The 14,778-nt window shown below is 40.9% G+C and overlaps 1 protein-coding gene and 1 long non-coding RNA gene across 6 annotated transcripts in view; one reads left to right on the forward strand and one right to left on the reverse strand.

Moving 5' to 3' along the window:
* Positions 1–14,773, forward strand: part of LOC117803003 — a 47,631-nt gene extending 32,858 nt beyond the window's left edge. The window contains exons 2-4 of the long non-coding RNA XR_004626533.1: positions 10,146–10,289; positions 11,104–11,235; positions 14,732–14,773. This is a non-coding gene — a long non-coding RNA (uncharacterized LOC117803003). The remainder of the gene's footprint in view (positions 1–10,145; positions 10,290–11,103; positions 11,236–14,731) is intronic.
* The window catches only part of LPAR1 (lysophosphatidic acid receptor 1), a 356,091-nt gene that overhangs the window by 159,650 nt on the left and 181,663 nt on the right, over positions 1–14,778 (reverse strand). The window lies entirely within an intron of this gene.

Raw genomic sequence — 14,778 nt, forward strand, 5'->3', positions numbered from 1 at the left:
CCTAGTGACCAGGCATCACCAGATCCATCCAGGTGGCCTAGTAGAGGTCATTCACATTTGAGTGGTGACAAAGTGTAATGGGAGGGAAAAGTCAGGCAAGGGAAAAGGGAAACCTGATTTTGGCCAAACGTCCTTATTAAAGACAGCACCCAATCTCTAAGCCTCAGTGTTCTCAACTATTAAAGGAATAGCAGAAAATTGACATTCACGGAGTAGCTACAATACTCCATGCATTTCAGAGAACTTTTTAAATTTTTATTCACACAAAACCCTTCCAAAGGCAGAGTTTCTCTCCCCATGTTTTATATGAGGAAATTGGAGCTCAGAAAAGTTAATTACTTTGCCCAGGGTCACAAAGCAAAGAAGTGGCAGACCTCCGATTTGAATCTATGTCTGACTAGCTTCAGAGCTACTGCCTCCCCTGAGACTACACTTATGAGAGCATCATGCTTGGCGCATATTTAGTGCTCTGTTCCCTTCCAAAGTCCCGTCTAGCTTTAAAATGCAGATCCTATCATAGATTCCAAACTTCGGGCCTATTCATTTATGCAACTCACATAACTCACTGCATACAGAGTCCAACACTATCTGCTTAATTCCCCCTTTTTAATTCCTACCAGGCTACTCTTTCATAATATCTTCATGTCTTTCAGGCTAAACTTCTTGCTAGCCCTCTTACTCCAATGTTCCCATGTCCCGATCTTTGATGTCTATCGGTTTATGCTCCACCATCCAATACCATTTGTCAAGTTACGACCCTTTTCTGTGTGCTAAGAGCTCTTGAAATCCCAGCCTTCATTAGAGGTCTTCTCAGAAAAAGTAAAAATAAGCATAGTAATTCCCTGAACCATCACTGACTTAGTTGACAATTGATTTGCATTAAACAAATTGTACTGTGCATAAAGAGTATGGTGTATATTTTATACAAGGTGTAAAGAGTATACTGTATATTTCATATGTATACTACATACCACATATGACAACATATATAACATATCCCAAATACAAAATAATATATAAAATACATAATATATATTATACTATGTATATATAGCCTCTGGATAAGTGTGAAAACATACACACACACACACTTCATAAGAATAACAAATAATTTTCAATAACGGCACAGTCCAAGTCATATTTAGAAAAGCAGTATTTTCCTAAAGGAAATAAATCTGCAAAGATCCAACTCTGCCCACAATGAAGTCAACCTTTTATAGGAATAGCAGAGGATTTTTTGTTCCTGGCAACCGCATGTTCTCCCTCCTTTCCAACCCAAAATAAGGCATTTGTGGTGGTCTTCCCAAAACAAAGAAATATCTCCCCCACCCCCACCCACATAAAACAAAGAACTGCCGGAACTTTGAGCTGACAATGTTTTAGTTAGAAATCAAGCCCCAAAAGTATGGGATCCCCTTCCCTCAGCACCCTTTCAGCAAGAAATAATTTCAGCCAAGCACTTGGCCTGAGAGGCAGACGCCTTCCCTCTCAGGTAGAAAATCCTGGAGGTCGTGACCTTTGCTCCCCCTTTACAATTATTCTCACACCAAAACATCAAGTTCTCCACAATTTTTATACTTCAATTTTTTTTTCCAGACCCACAGAATGTGTGAGAAAGATAACTTTCTCAAACTTGACCTGAGTTACATTGCCGTGCTATTTTTGGTTTTGTGTTTGAACAATTTTACTTTGGAGCACACCCCTTATTAGAATGTGGGTTAAAAGAATTGGCAGATGCAGGAGCAGGCAGTAAAGGAATACATCAGGTAGGATGGGCAAGAAATCTGACGACTCCCTCTGTACTTTCCATGAACTAAAATTTCCCAAAAGTTGTCTACTCTCCGTTATTTTTACTTACTGTTAAGGATTCCGTAACTGTTGCCTTAAGGTAGTAACGGGGTAGACCCCTAAGATTATCATTGTTCCCCTCCCATCCTGAGCCAAAGAAAGGAAAAGAAAAGAAAACCAAGGAAAACAAAGGAAATCTGGGACCTGTCACTCTTTCTCTCTCCTCATCAGCTTTTTCTCTTACTCACTTCCTCTTCTTGCTCACCAGGGACCGCAGTCCAAACCCTGCCCACAGGGACTGGTCATGGACTAAAAGAAAGCACCACAGCACTATGCCCATCGGCTCAGTACTAGAGTCTCATTAAAGTTTTAGAGTGACTTATAAAAGCCAAACACTGTTTTTAGTGTTAGGCCTTTTATTTCCTGGGTGGAAAACTGCTCCGTCACACAGGAGAACGAACCTCGTCCTAGACAGACCCTCAAAGCTTCCGCAAAGCTCCTTGGCTGCAAGGCCTCAATCCCAACTTTCTCATCCCCACCTCTGTTCTCTCAGGGGCAAACTGTTGGGAAATACAGCTCCAAAGTAGAAAACTGGGTCATATCAAAATCCTACTGGTAGAAGATGTTGGTGGGGCAGCTGATTCTCTGGATATTTCCCAGTTTTGGATGAGTTACACATCAGGGAAAAAGTCATTCGGGAATGTGACCAATAGCGTCCTGCTAGAAGAGAACTGCAGCGTTCTTTCTACCCCACACTTCTCGTTGCACCAACACCCTGATAGAGGGCGGGGCATTAAGATAGTTAATGCCTTGGTCCAGGGACAAAGGAAGAAGCAAGAAGAACTTCAGGAATACCTAAGCTCTCAGTCACAGGAAAGTCCTATTTGGGGTCAGCTGGTAGAAAGCAGTTCCTGAGAAAAGTGTTGTCCATCTTAAATAAATGGTGAGGCTGTGGAACCCACCTCAGAGGAAAATCTTTCCTCCAAGAGAATAGTTATAGTGACTTGTTGGTTTAAGCATTTATGAAGAGACATAGAAAAGCTAAAGAAATAGCTAATTTAATTAAAGGGTGGTTCTGGAAACTGACCCAGGCAAAGGGCAGGAGCTACAGAAATAGAAAATACAAACTTGGTTGTAGGGGCAGGGTAGCCTTCAAAAGAGCTTATAGTACATCTCTCATGGCCTGTAGGAAAGTAAAGAGGCAAAGTTGATGTTATCGATGAGAATTTTGTGAGATCAGGGGCACCTGGGTGGCTCAGTGGGTTAAACATCTGCCTTCGGCTCACGTCATGATCCCAGGGTCCTGGGATGGAGCCCTGAGTCAGGCTCCCTGCTCAGCGGGGAGTCTGCTTTTCCCTCTCCCTCTGCCCCTCCCCACCCCACTCATGCTCTCTCTCTCGCACAAGTAAACAAATAAAATCTTTAATTAAAGAAAAAAGAATTTTGTGAGATCAGATGAAAAATGCCTACCTCAAGGGTCTCCAGAGATCCTCGAAGGATCTATGTGACCTCTTTTCAGAGGGTGATGACTTGGAAGACTGAATCCTGTTCTTGGGAGAATATTCTGCTGGCCTCGGGCCAATTCTGAGGTCACTTTGTCAGACCAACAGTTATTTAGAGAAGGAACCAATTAAAAGGAAAGTCTTAGGGGTGAAAGATTCCCCCCACCTTCCTAGAGCATGTGGAGGCAGATAACCTGAATGTCTTGGCCCAGATCTCTCTCATCAGGCTGAATTTGTTGAGGTAAGAGTTGATTCCAAGGTAAGCCAGGTTCCTGGATGGATTTTACAAATTGGTAAATACCCTTCATCTGTTCTTGGCTGAAGTGGAGGGAAGAGATTGAGCTCCCAGAGGCCACCCTACGTGACCAGCAGGAGCTCCTTCGGGTTTGGCGGAAAATTGTGGGAAGTGCTTACTGAACTACATGCTTTCCTTAAGAGTTCTAAAAAATGCCTTAAACTCAGATTCCTAAGAATCCAGCTGTGGTAGGGAGTACTCTCACGTTGGGGGCAGGCAGAAGGGAAGCAGCATAAATTTTATATTACAAACTAGTTTAATGCATGGGGTAATCATTAAATAACTTCAGATATTTCCAAGTTGGCATGCACAGTGCAGATGATTCCTAGCTTATCAATAATTGCTGTCAATATACCAAACTTACTTTCTCTATTTCCACACTAGCTATACGTATTCTCTTACTGAGCTGATGCTTACTACCTAACCTACTGAATTTTTGCTTATATAAATTTTCTGCTATCTCCAGGGGAATTGTCCACAGTTCTTACAGAAGGCAAGGTAACTATGTGAAACTGAATGATACAAGATGGTTTGTTCTAACATTGACTAGTCACCTGACCTTGGGACAATGACTAGAACCAGAGTGGAACTGATAATTGTTCCTGCCCTGTAGAGTTGCTGTGAGGATTAACTGCCGTGACAAGTCTGTGACACTAAGTGGCCCATAAGAGCTGATCAGTGAATGGTGTTTCCTTCCGAGATGTCTGGGTGGTAGACCCTTTTGAGACTCTTCTGTTTCCCACTTGGCATCACATTGGGCTGCCACTGGATGGATGTGTTATCTGACCTCAAGTCCCTTTACCCACTTCTCCATTCTCAGACCTAGAAATATGCTTTTTATTCCTCCCCTGAAACCTAGAGTTCTTCTTACAATTTCTTCAAACCTTTGCTCCACACCATTGCACTGAATGCCATTTCCCCATGTTCCTTCTGGCCCCCATTTCATACCTCTCACCCTCCTCTGCGGGCTGTACTTTCTAACTCAGTCGTTTTCCCCATCCTTTTTTTAAGGGTTCACAGCCTTTGTCCAGTAATAGTCTGCCCTGCATTACATTTACCTGTTATACCTTCAGTAGCCTTCTCTGCAGTCTAGCTTCCTGGGTTAGTCCAGCTCTTGAGAGATTAAAAAAATAAATGCATAAAAATAACAAAGTAAAAGAAAAAAGATGGCATAGACATTCAGGAGAAGCTAATAAATGTGCCACGTGGTTGGGAAAGCCTACATATCGGGAATTCGATGCAGAGTTCATGGAGTACCAAGAAATTGTCTTCATTCTCTACCTCAGGTTCTTATCCAGTTTGAGCAATATAAAACAGCACTTTTTGAGTTCTTAGTAGGTGTCAGTCACAGTGTTTTATACAGGTTATCTCATTTCCTCTTTAAAGATTTTATCTGTAAGTAATCTCTACACCCTGTAGGACTTGAACTCACAGCCCCAAGATCAAGAGTTGCATGCATGCTCTACCAACTGAGCCAGCCAGGGGCCCCCTATCTCATTTCATTCTATTTTTGTAAGTGGACACATTTATTATCAACATCCTCATTTTATGGATGATGAAACTGAAGTGTAGAAAGATATTCAAGGTCACAAAGCCAGGGAGTAACTCAGACATTCTGGCTCCAGGGCTCACTGCTCTACACGAAGGAGTTTAAGTCTACTTTGGTTTTTAGGCTAAGAGAAAGTAACCAATTCAGTCCAACCCATTTTTTCTAAGACTTTGGACCCTGATTCTCTTCCTGATGCATTTGATAAGCCTTGAAGAAAGGATCTGACAAAGCTAAAAATGTTAACACACTGCTCTCGGAGCACCAGAATTTTCTAAAATTCTCTATTCTGTAATAATAATAGTAATAGCTGCTATTTTTTTTTAAAGATTTTATTTATTTATTTATTTGACAGAGAGAGAGACAACCAGCGAGAGAGGGAACACAAGCAGGGGGAGTGGGAGAGGAAGAAGCTGGCTTCCAGCAGAGGAGCCTGATGTGGGGCTCGATCCCATAACGCCGGGATCACGCCCTGAGCCGAAGGCAGGCGCTTAACCGCTGTGCCACGCAGGCGCCCCAGTAATAGCTGCTGTTGACATCACTATGTGATGGTGCTACATTAGGAATTTTCCTTATTTCATTTAATTCTTAAAATGACCCTTCCAAGTACCTATTACTATCCCCATTTTATAACTGAGAAAACTGAGGCTTAAAATAATTAAGTGACTAAGTAGTGAGACAGGATTTAGTTCAGGTCTCCCAGATCCCAAAGCCCTTGTTCTTTCCAGGATACTGTCTCCCACTTGTTTTCTTTACTTTTAGAAAAAGTATGTACAGTGATCTTCTTGCCTGTAGTCTCTGACCTATGACCATCTTTAATTCTGCATGAAAAGATTAAAATGATAAAGAGATTAAAATGATTCAAGTAATCAATTTCTGGTTATCTCAAGTTGCCAAACAAAGCTAACTTATCCCATGAGCCAAGACCTTTCACCAAGAAAAGGAATAAAACAAACACATTATTTTATCTTTCGTTATGTGGTTTGCGACTCCCAGTGAAAGGAACTCGGCTGTAAAATTAAGAAACGAAAACCAAATGGTTCACAATGAAGTTCTGGAATCTATTCTCTTTAACAGGTAAGGGAAATGGACAAAACAAAAAACTGGACTAAGTAACTAAATGAATATTGGAATGATCATATTCCATGGAAAGAATACAAGGGCATGGGTGGCAATCCCAGTTCTGCACAAGCCATGCATTTTTTAATCAGTCACTTTATTTCTTTGAGATACAGCTTCCTCATCTGTAAAATGGGACCTGTATCTGCCTTGCTTAACCCAATAGATTGTTGGAAGAATTAAAATAAGAGAAAGTACATCAGTGCTGTATAATTTATAAAATCTATTTAATTACATTGTTCTGTCATCCTCATTGCCTTTGGAGTCAAATAGGTTAGGGCTTAAGTCCTAATTCAGTCCCTGACTATACTTGGTATGTCAGATCAGGTCACCTAACTTCTCTGTCTTTCCACTTATCATTTATAAAAGGGATGTAGTGAATATTTGCTAATTGCCTACCCCAGAATCTAATCCCCACCTCTGTCACCCTAACATTATCCATAGTTCTCATTCATAAGTATACCCCTGCCCCATGGATTTCAAATACAGGACATCACCTGACTCCACCTTCAGTTTGAACCCTTAAAGGGTGAGTCTTGATTGGATTAAGGAAGTCAAGGACTAAGGCCACCTTGCCATAGTGATTGAGTTACAATTATCATAATCTGATAACCAAAGAGACTGATTCAGAAGCAAGCAAATTTATGACTCCACTATGACTAATGAGAGGCATTGGAGGTTTGCAGGTACGGGTAAACTGGGCTTTGAGAAAGAAGCTTCCTAGCTCTTTGAGATAGTACCTAAAACAAAACATTACATTTCTACTATTGGCCATGATAGAGTAACGATACCCCAGACTAGTCTTTCTGCAGTAAACAACTACAAAACTGGACAAAATATATAAGACAACCATTTCTAGACAACACACAATTGGCACAGGATTGTGACACCTAGTAGAGGAAAACAAATGAGTTGAATCCTATGATTATCCCAGCTTTCCATAGGGAGGCGTTTGCCAGACATTGACAAAAGGAGGAAGAAGCCAAGCCAAGCACAATGGTCTTAATAAGCTGAGGACACAGAGACCAGAGTTCAGGGAGGCAAAACTGGATAGAATTTTTTTTTTTTTAAACTGGCTAGAATTTTTATGGAGCACCAGAAAGAATGCACAGACAGGTGCATAGATAAACTGCTCCATAAATCTGCATGGGGATTGCCTTGAGTGTCTGACCAAATAATAAGCTGTACATTAAAAGCCTGAGACAACACAAGAGTAACTAGTAGGGAAAGAACATTTATGTGAAGCTGTAAGCTGAACAACTACTAGAACCTTCACAGAGTTAGGAAACACTTCAATCTGACCAGCCAAAATAGAGAAACCTCACTGAACACTCAAGACATTCATTAGAATCTGCAGAAGGCTACACCTTAAGAATAGGGCTTAGCCCTGGAGCAAAGACTACCTTAGACCCACTCTAACAGAGCTTTAAAAATGCCTTGAAAGGACAAAAACTATCTAGAAGTAAATTAATTACCTTCCAGAATAAAATCCAACACAGATTAAAGGAAGGGTACCTTCCAGAATAAAATCCAACACAGACTAAAGGAAGGCAACCATGAGAGACTATGGACTCTGGGAAACAAACTGAGGGCTTCAGAGGGGAGGGGGGTGGGGGAATGGGACAGGCTGGTGATGGGTAGTAAGGAGGGCACGTATTGCATGGTGCACTGGGTGTTATACGCAACTAATGAATCATGGAACTTTACATCAAAAACCAGGGATGTACTGTATGGTGACTAACATAATATAATAAAAAAATATTATTATAAAAAAATAAAATAAAATTTAAATGAAAAAATAAAGGAAGGCAACAAACGCTAGACACACAGCAAGGCAATCACCACAATGTCCAGAATCCAATAAAAATTATACACGCTCAATGTCATTAGAAATTAGGTAAATGCAAATCGAAACTTCAGTGAGACACTAATCCACACCCACTAGAATGGCCCTAATACAAAAATATGGGAAATAACAAGGGCAAGGATAATTAGAAATTCCCACAAATGGAAATATGAAGTGGTACAGCCACTGTAGAAAAACAGCTCAGTGGTTTTTCAATGAATTAAACACAGAATGACTATATGATCTAGCAATCCCATTCTGAGATACATCAAACAAAACTTGTACATGAAGCTCATAGCGACACTATTCACAAGAGCCAAAAGGTGAAAACAACCCAAATGTGCATCAATCAACAGAACATGGATAAACAAAGGTGGTATGTCCATTCAATGGAATATTATTCAGCCACAGGAAGGAATGATGTACTGATACATGCATGCTATGACACGAAAACTTGAAAACGTTGTTTTAAGCCAGACACAAAAGATCACATACTGTATGATTCCATTTATATGGAATATTCAGAATAAGCAAATCCATAGAGACAGAAAGCAGATTAATGGTGGCCAGGGGGTGGGGAAAGGACGAAATCAGGAATGACAGCTTAATGGGTAGATATTCCCTTTTGGGGTGAAAAAATTTTTCTGACACTAGATAGAGGTGATGGTTGCACAATACTGTGAATATACTTACTACTACTGAATTATACCCTTTAAAATAGTTAAAATGGCAAATTGCATGTTATGTATGTTTTACCACAATTGTTAAAAATTATGATTATATGTGTTAAGGAGTAGGAAAATTCTTGCGGTCTCCCCCCCTCCCGGTTTAGAACTTGTACTAGAAAACAGGGAGAAAAATCAGACAATAAAAACAAATCCATGGATGAAAGAGATGATGGGATAAGCAGAAAGGGATTTCCTTCTTCTTATTATTTTAAGTAGGCTCCACACCCAGCAGGGAGCCCAACGTGGGGCTTGAACTTAACAACCTTGAGATCAAGACCTAAGCTGAGATCAAGAGTCAGATGCTTAACGGACTGAACCACCCAGGTGCCTCCAGAAAAGGACTTTAAAACAGTGATTATAACTACGTTAAAGTATTGTATTAGTTATGTGTTGCTGTGTAACAAATTAGCCCAAAATTCAGCAGTGTAAATAAGAAACACATTATCTCATATTTTCCAAGAATCAGAAATTCAGGTATACACTAGTTGGTGCTTCTGACTGAGAACTTAATGATTCCTTATGCAATTAATATGATAAATTTGGCAGTAAATATAAAAGCAACAAAATATAAAGGGCAGTAAAACTCAACATGGCCAATACAGAAGTAAAATGGCAAATGTGGCAGTAAATATGAAAAGACCTTTTCTGCTTTTTTAATTTCTTTAAAAGATGATTGGAAGACTTCTTCTGGCTGTGACAGACTTAGTCCCCTCCCCTCTGTGGAAAACAATTATACAACTTAAATAGGAATATAGCACTGAGACCTTTACCCCAAGACAAAAACCTAGAAGAGTCAGACAAAGAAAGCAGGAAGCTTGTGTGTCACCCCTACAGGAGACACAAAAGTCACTAGGTAAGTCTTCCCGGGTTATGTCACCTGCTGGAATAATCTCAGGAGAACAGCAATAGGGTTCACATAAAGAACTCAGATGAGACCCATCTTAGCACACACCGGGGAAAAAAATGAAGGTCACATGAAATAGCGTTGACACATGCATTTATTTTTAGGCTTGTTTGAAAAAAAATCTCTATTAGATCACCAAGAAAAAAGTGAAATATCTGTCCCTATGGAGTTGAATAGGGAGCGAAATTCTAAAATTCCCCGTTTAGCAGCTTTTCCATGGCATCAAACTGATCCCCTTCCAGCCAGTTAGGATGCTCCCAGCCACTGGTAACCAAGAGACATTTGAGAGCTGTGGGAAGTCTCTCCAGACAACTTTCTTAGACAATGTCACTAAGCTTCTTGTTTCCATGAGCACCAAAGTATTTGTTTTAAAAAGATTTCCTATGACCTCACATGTTTTTAAATTGTCTTATTTAGAAAGCCAGCACAGCCCATGTCAGAGCAAAGCAACGGGATACGACAGAATAACGGGGTGTGAAGCTCCCCCTGCTCGTGCTGGGGACCAGAAAATGACAGAAGCAAATGCTCGCCATGCAGGTGGAACAAGGGAGGTGCACGGAGGTGAGTGTGGGAATCTTAAGAGAGAATAACGTTCCCATAAACGAAGTGAAGCAAATTAAGATGGGAAAATTCAGGGATGCTAGATGGTGACAGCATCAATTAAGGATTAAACCTCTTCTGCCCTTTGGGGGTCAATGTGGTTAAAACCTCCTGCCTTCTTTGGGAGTTCAGACGTCTTTAACTAGCCCTCTCCTGCACCGATTCCCAGCCCCTGCTCCACAATGGAATCACCTGGGAAGCTTTAGAAACTACTCAGTCCTGGGACTCATTCCCAGAAATTCTGACTGAATGGCGCTAGAGCGAGCCTGGGATCCGCTTATGGTACCGTCCCGTGCTGATTCTCACGTGCAGCAAAGCTTGAGAACAAGGTCTCTACTGCTTTGTGATAGAAAGTGTGGTCTGAGGAGCTCGTTAGAAATGCAAACCACAGGCAACATCTGAATCTCCATTCTACTAAAACCCCCCATGTGCCTCAAATGCAAACTCCGTGTGAGACTTTGCTGGCTTTTCCCCCATTCCCCCTTCCATTCTTCAGAGCAGTAGCGCTCACCCTGGGCTTTACATTAGAATCGTCTGGAAAGTCTTTTAAAAAATATTGCTGCATGGGTCCTCCCTCCAGAGATTCTGATAGAGTGTGACCCAGGCATGGGTTTTGTTTTTTGGTTTTTGGTTTTTGTTTTCATTAAACAACAACAACCACCTCCCCAGGGGATCTTAATATAAACTCAGGGCTGAGAACCATTGCTATAGAGATTTTTTTCTTCTTTTAATTTAACAGCCTTTGGTGTAATGACAATTTCTGTTAAAAATTTAGGTTGCCTGGAAGAGGTCATACTTTAGCTATTTTTCACCATCGGCGATCGAACATTAACGTGCAAAGGCAACCACTGTGTTGTTTCTTAAAAATGCAGATTCCCTGTGCCTCAACTTCAGAGAGTTTCCTTTGGTAAGTCGGGAACGGGCCCAGAATCTGCAGTTTCTACAAGCCGTGGTTGGAATTCTGACGTGTGTGCTCTTTGCATCGTAGTTTGAAAACCACTGCTTTAGTGTTGGCAGAAGAATCAGAGAGTAGACTTTGATGGGGATAAGGAGAGAAAGGGGAGCATGTGAGCGCCCAGAGTACAGGGTGAGGAAGCAGAAAGAAGTAATGCAGGCAAAGCCAAAGATGGAGCCCCAAAGGTCACTAAGAGAAAGATGGAACTGTAAGGCACAATTCCCAGGAATGAGCCGTAGAGAGCCAGGCTGTCTGCACAGGCTTCTTCCTGTCTGAGCAACTCCATGTTGCCCAAGGAACAACAGCATGTCTAACCACAGGGAGCACCATCTTGGAAGCTTGAAGAGAGGGAGGCCGTTTACGCTTTTAATTGCCACTTCCCAGGGCCTTGAGGTTTTCCCTTTCCCTTATGACCCACCATATTAAGAATTAGAAGAAACAGAAGAACTCAACCTGAAAGAACAATGTTCAAAAACCCAAATCTGTCAATGCACTTTGCCTTATAGAAGCAAAGTGTGTGAACAACTCTCCGTTGAATTCTTATAAATCAAATGATACTTTGAATCCCTATGCAACATCACTAATGATCAGAAAACTGCAAATCAAAATCACAATCAGATATCAACTCACAGGATATCTATTATCAGATTTTAGAAATTTTTTAAAAGTAATCTCTACGTCCAATGTGGGGCTCAAACTCATGACCCTAAGATGAGGAGTCATGTGCTCTACCCCACTGAGCCAGCCAGGTACCCCTAGACATCTATTATCAAAAAGACAACAGACAAATGTTGGTGAAGCTATACAGAAAGAGAAGCCACGTGTACTGTTAGTGGAAATGTAAATTAGTGGAGCCTTTATAGAAACTACTATGGAGCTTCCTCAAATAATTAAAAACAGAAGTATGATATGATCCAGCAATCCTGTTTCTGAGTATATATCCTAAGGAAATGAAATATCAAAGCGATATCTGCACTCCCATGTTCATTGCAGCATTATTTACAGGGACCAAGATATAGATGCAACCTAAGTGTCTATCAATAAATGGATAAAGAAAATGGAATATTATACAACCATAAAAGGAAATCTTGTCATTTGCAACCACATGGATGAGTCTGGAGGACATTATGCTAAGTGCAATAAGCCAGACACGGAAAGATAGATACTCTAGAATTTCACTTATATATGGAATCTAAAAAAGTCACCTCACAGAAACAGAGACTAGACGAGACTGCCAGGGACTAGGTAAGAATGGGGGAAATGGGGAGAGGCTGGTCAAAGGTAATAAACTTCCAATTGTAAGATGAAAAAGATCTGGGGATCTAATGTACAGCGTGGTGACTATAGTTAATAATACTGTATTCTATTCTAGAAAGTTGCTAAGAGAGTAAATCTTAAGTGGTTTCACCCTCACCACCCCCACACAAAGGTAACTATGTAAGGTGATGGATGTATTAATTAGCTTGATTGTGGCAATCATTTCACAATATATATGTATATCAAATTATCATACTGTATACCTTAAATACGCATAATTTTTATGTCAACTATACCTCAGTAAAGCTGGTGGGAAAAATCACTATGGCTGGAGGAAAGGGCTTGCAATTTTAAAGACTCCCCCTGATGAATTCTGTTTATCTGATCTTCTTAATGAAGGACATACATTTAATATTGACAGTTCGTAGGGAAAATTGACAGTTCATTAAATGGGAAATGCATTTAAAACATTATGATGGTCACTGGCACATAGACATTCAAAACAAATTTAGATACTATTTTTACTATGATGATGGAATTTGTCTAATCTGTACCTCAGAAGACTTATCTCAGGGGTCATAACCAGTCCTAGGAGGCTTAGTGAGATTTATGTCTATTATACAAGAGCTTGCAGACAGGAACACAGTCAGGCAAAACCACAATTTGTTAATGATTGACCAAATGATAACTCCTTAGAGACGGTGGAAGTGAGCAGAACAACAGTGATTCATTTTCCCTAACAAATCCATTCATAAACCATTTGGTCTCATTCAATGAGAGCTTACTACGAAAACACATGGGTTTAAATCTCATTAAATCCCTAATTGTTATTAGTTCCACTTCATTGATGGGAAACGTCTAGAAAGGGACAAAGCACTACTAAGCTCTGGGTCTGTCTCCCTAGACCCAACTGCAACCACTCTATGCCTTCCCCTTCCTCACTAATTTCCCAACAAATGTTCACTTTGCCGCACTATCAGAACAAGCACGGACAAGTTGCTTGTAAGGTGACACACAGCCATGCTGAAACGAGACCTCTATCCCCCGCAACAATCTCAGATTACAGAATGCAAAGCTCTTTTTCTAAAAAGTCAGGTTCCAGGCAAGAGGTTGGGAAGCTACCAGCTATTCACTCAGGATCTCAAGAGACCACTCAACTCAGCCTAGCCTGATTCACCTCTTTGCTTATGGAGTGACGTTCTTCATGAGGAGCTGGGATGTCAGGCCGAGCTAGAAGATGGTCAGCTTACCCACTGGAGGACCCCATTAACATTCTTTTTTTTTTTAATAATAATAATAATAATATTTTTTTTATATTATGTTAGTCACCATACAGTACATCCTGGTTTTTTATGTAAAGTTCGATGATTCATTACTTGCGTGTAACACCCAGTGCACCATGCAATACGTGCCCTCCTTAATACCCATTACCAGCCTATCCCATTCCCACACCCCCCTCCCCTCTGAAGCCCTCAGTTTGTTTCCCAGAGTCCATAGTCTCTCATGGTTCATTCCCCCTTCTGTTTACCCCCCCCCTTTCTTCTTCCCTTTCTTCTCCTACTGATCTTCCTACTTCTTATATTCCATAAATGAGTGAAACCATATGATAATTGTCTTTCTCTGCTTGACTTATTTTGCTTAGCATTATCTCCTCCAGTCCCATCCATGTTGCAGCAAATGTTGAGAAAACGTTCTTTTTGATGGCTGAGTAATATTCCATTGTATATATGGACCACATCTTCTTAATCCAGTCATCTGTTGAAGGGCATCTCGGCTCCTTCCACGATTTAGCTATTGTGGACAAAGCTGCTATGAACATTGGGGTGCATATGGCCCTTCTCTTCACTACGTCTGTATCTTTGAGGTAAATACCCAGTAGTGCAATGGCTGGATCATAGGGTAGTTCAATTTTTAACTTTTTAAGGGACCTCCACACTGTTTTCCAAAATGGCTGTACCAACTTGCATTCCCACCAACAATGTGGGAGGGATCCCCTTTCTCCACATCCTCTCCAACATTTGTTGTTTCCTACCTTGTCCATTTTTGCCATTCTAACTGGCGTAAGGTGGTATCTCAGTGTGGTTTTGATTTGAATTTCCCTGACGGCTAATGATTTTGAACATTAACAGTCTGAGCCCTTGTCCTACCGGCCTGAACTCACACCTACCTACCTGCCTTCCTCCACCCTCAGCACAGCGTGCCGTCTGCAGACCAGACTCCACAGACTGCCCTGTCCTT

The sequence above is a fragment of the Ailuropoda melanoleuca genome, chromosome 7 (assembly GCF_002007445.2).
Source record: "Ailuropoda melanoleuca isolate Jingjing chromosome 7, ASM200744v2, whole genome shotgun sequence".
NCBI lineage: Eukaryota > Metazoa > Chordata > Mammalia > Carnivora > Ursidae > Ailuropoda > Ailuropoda melanoleuca.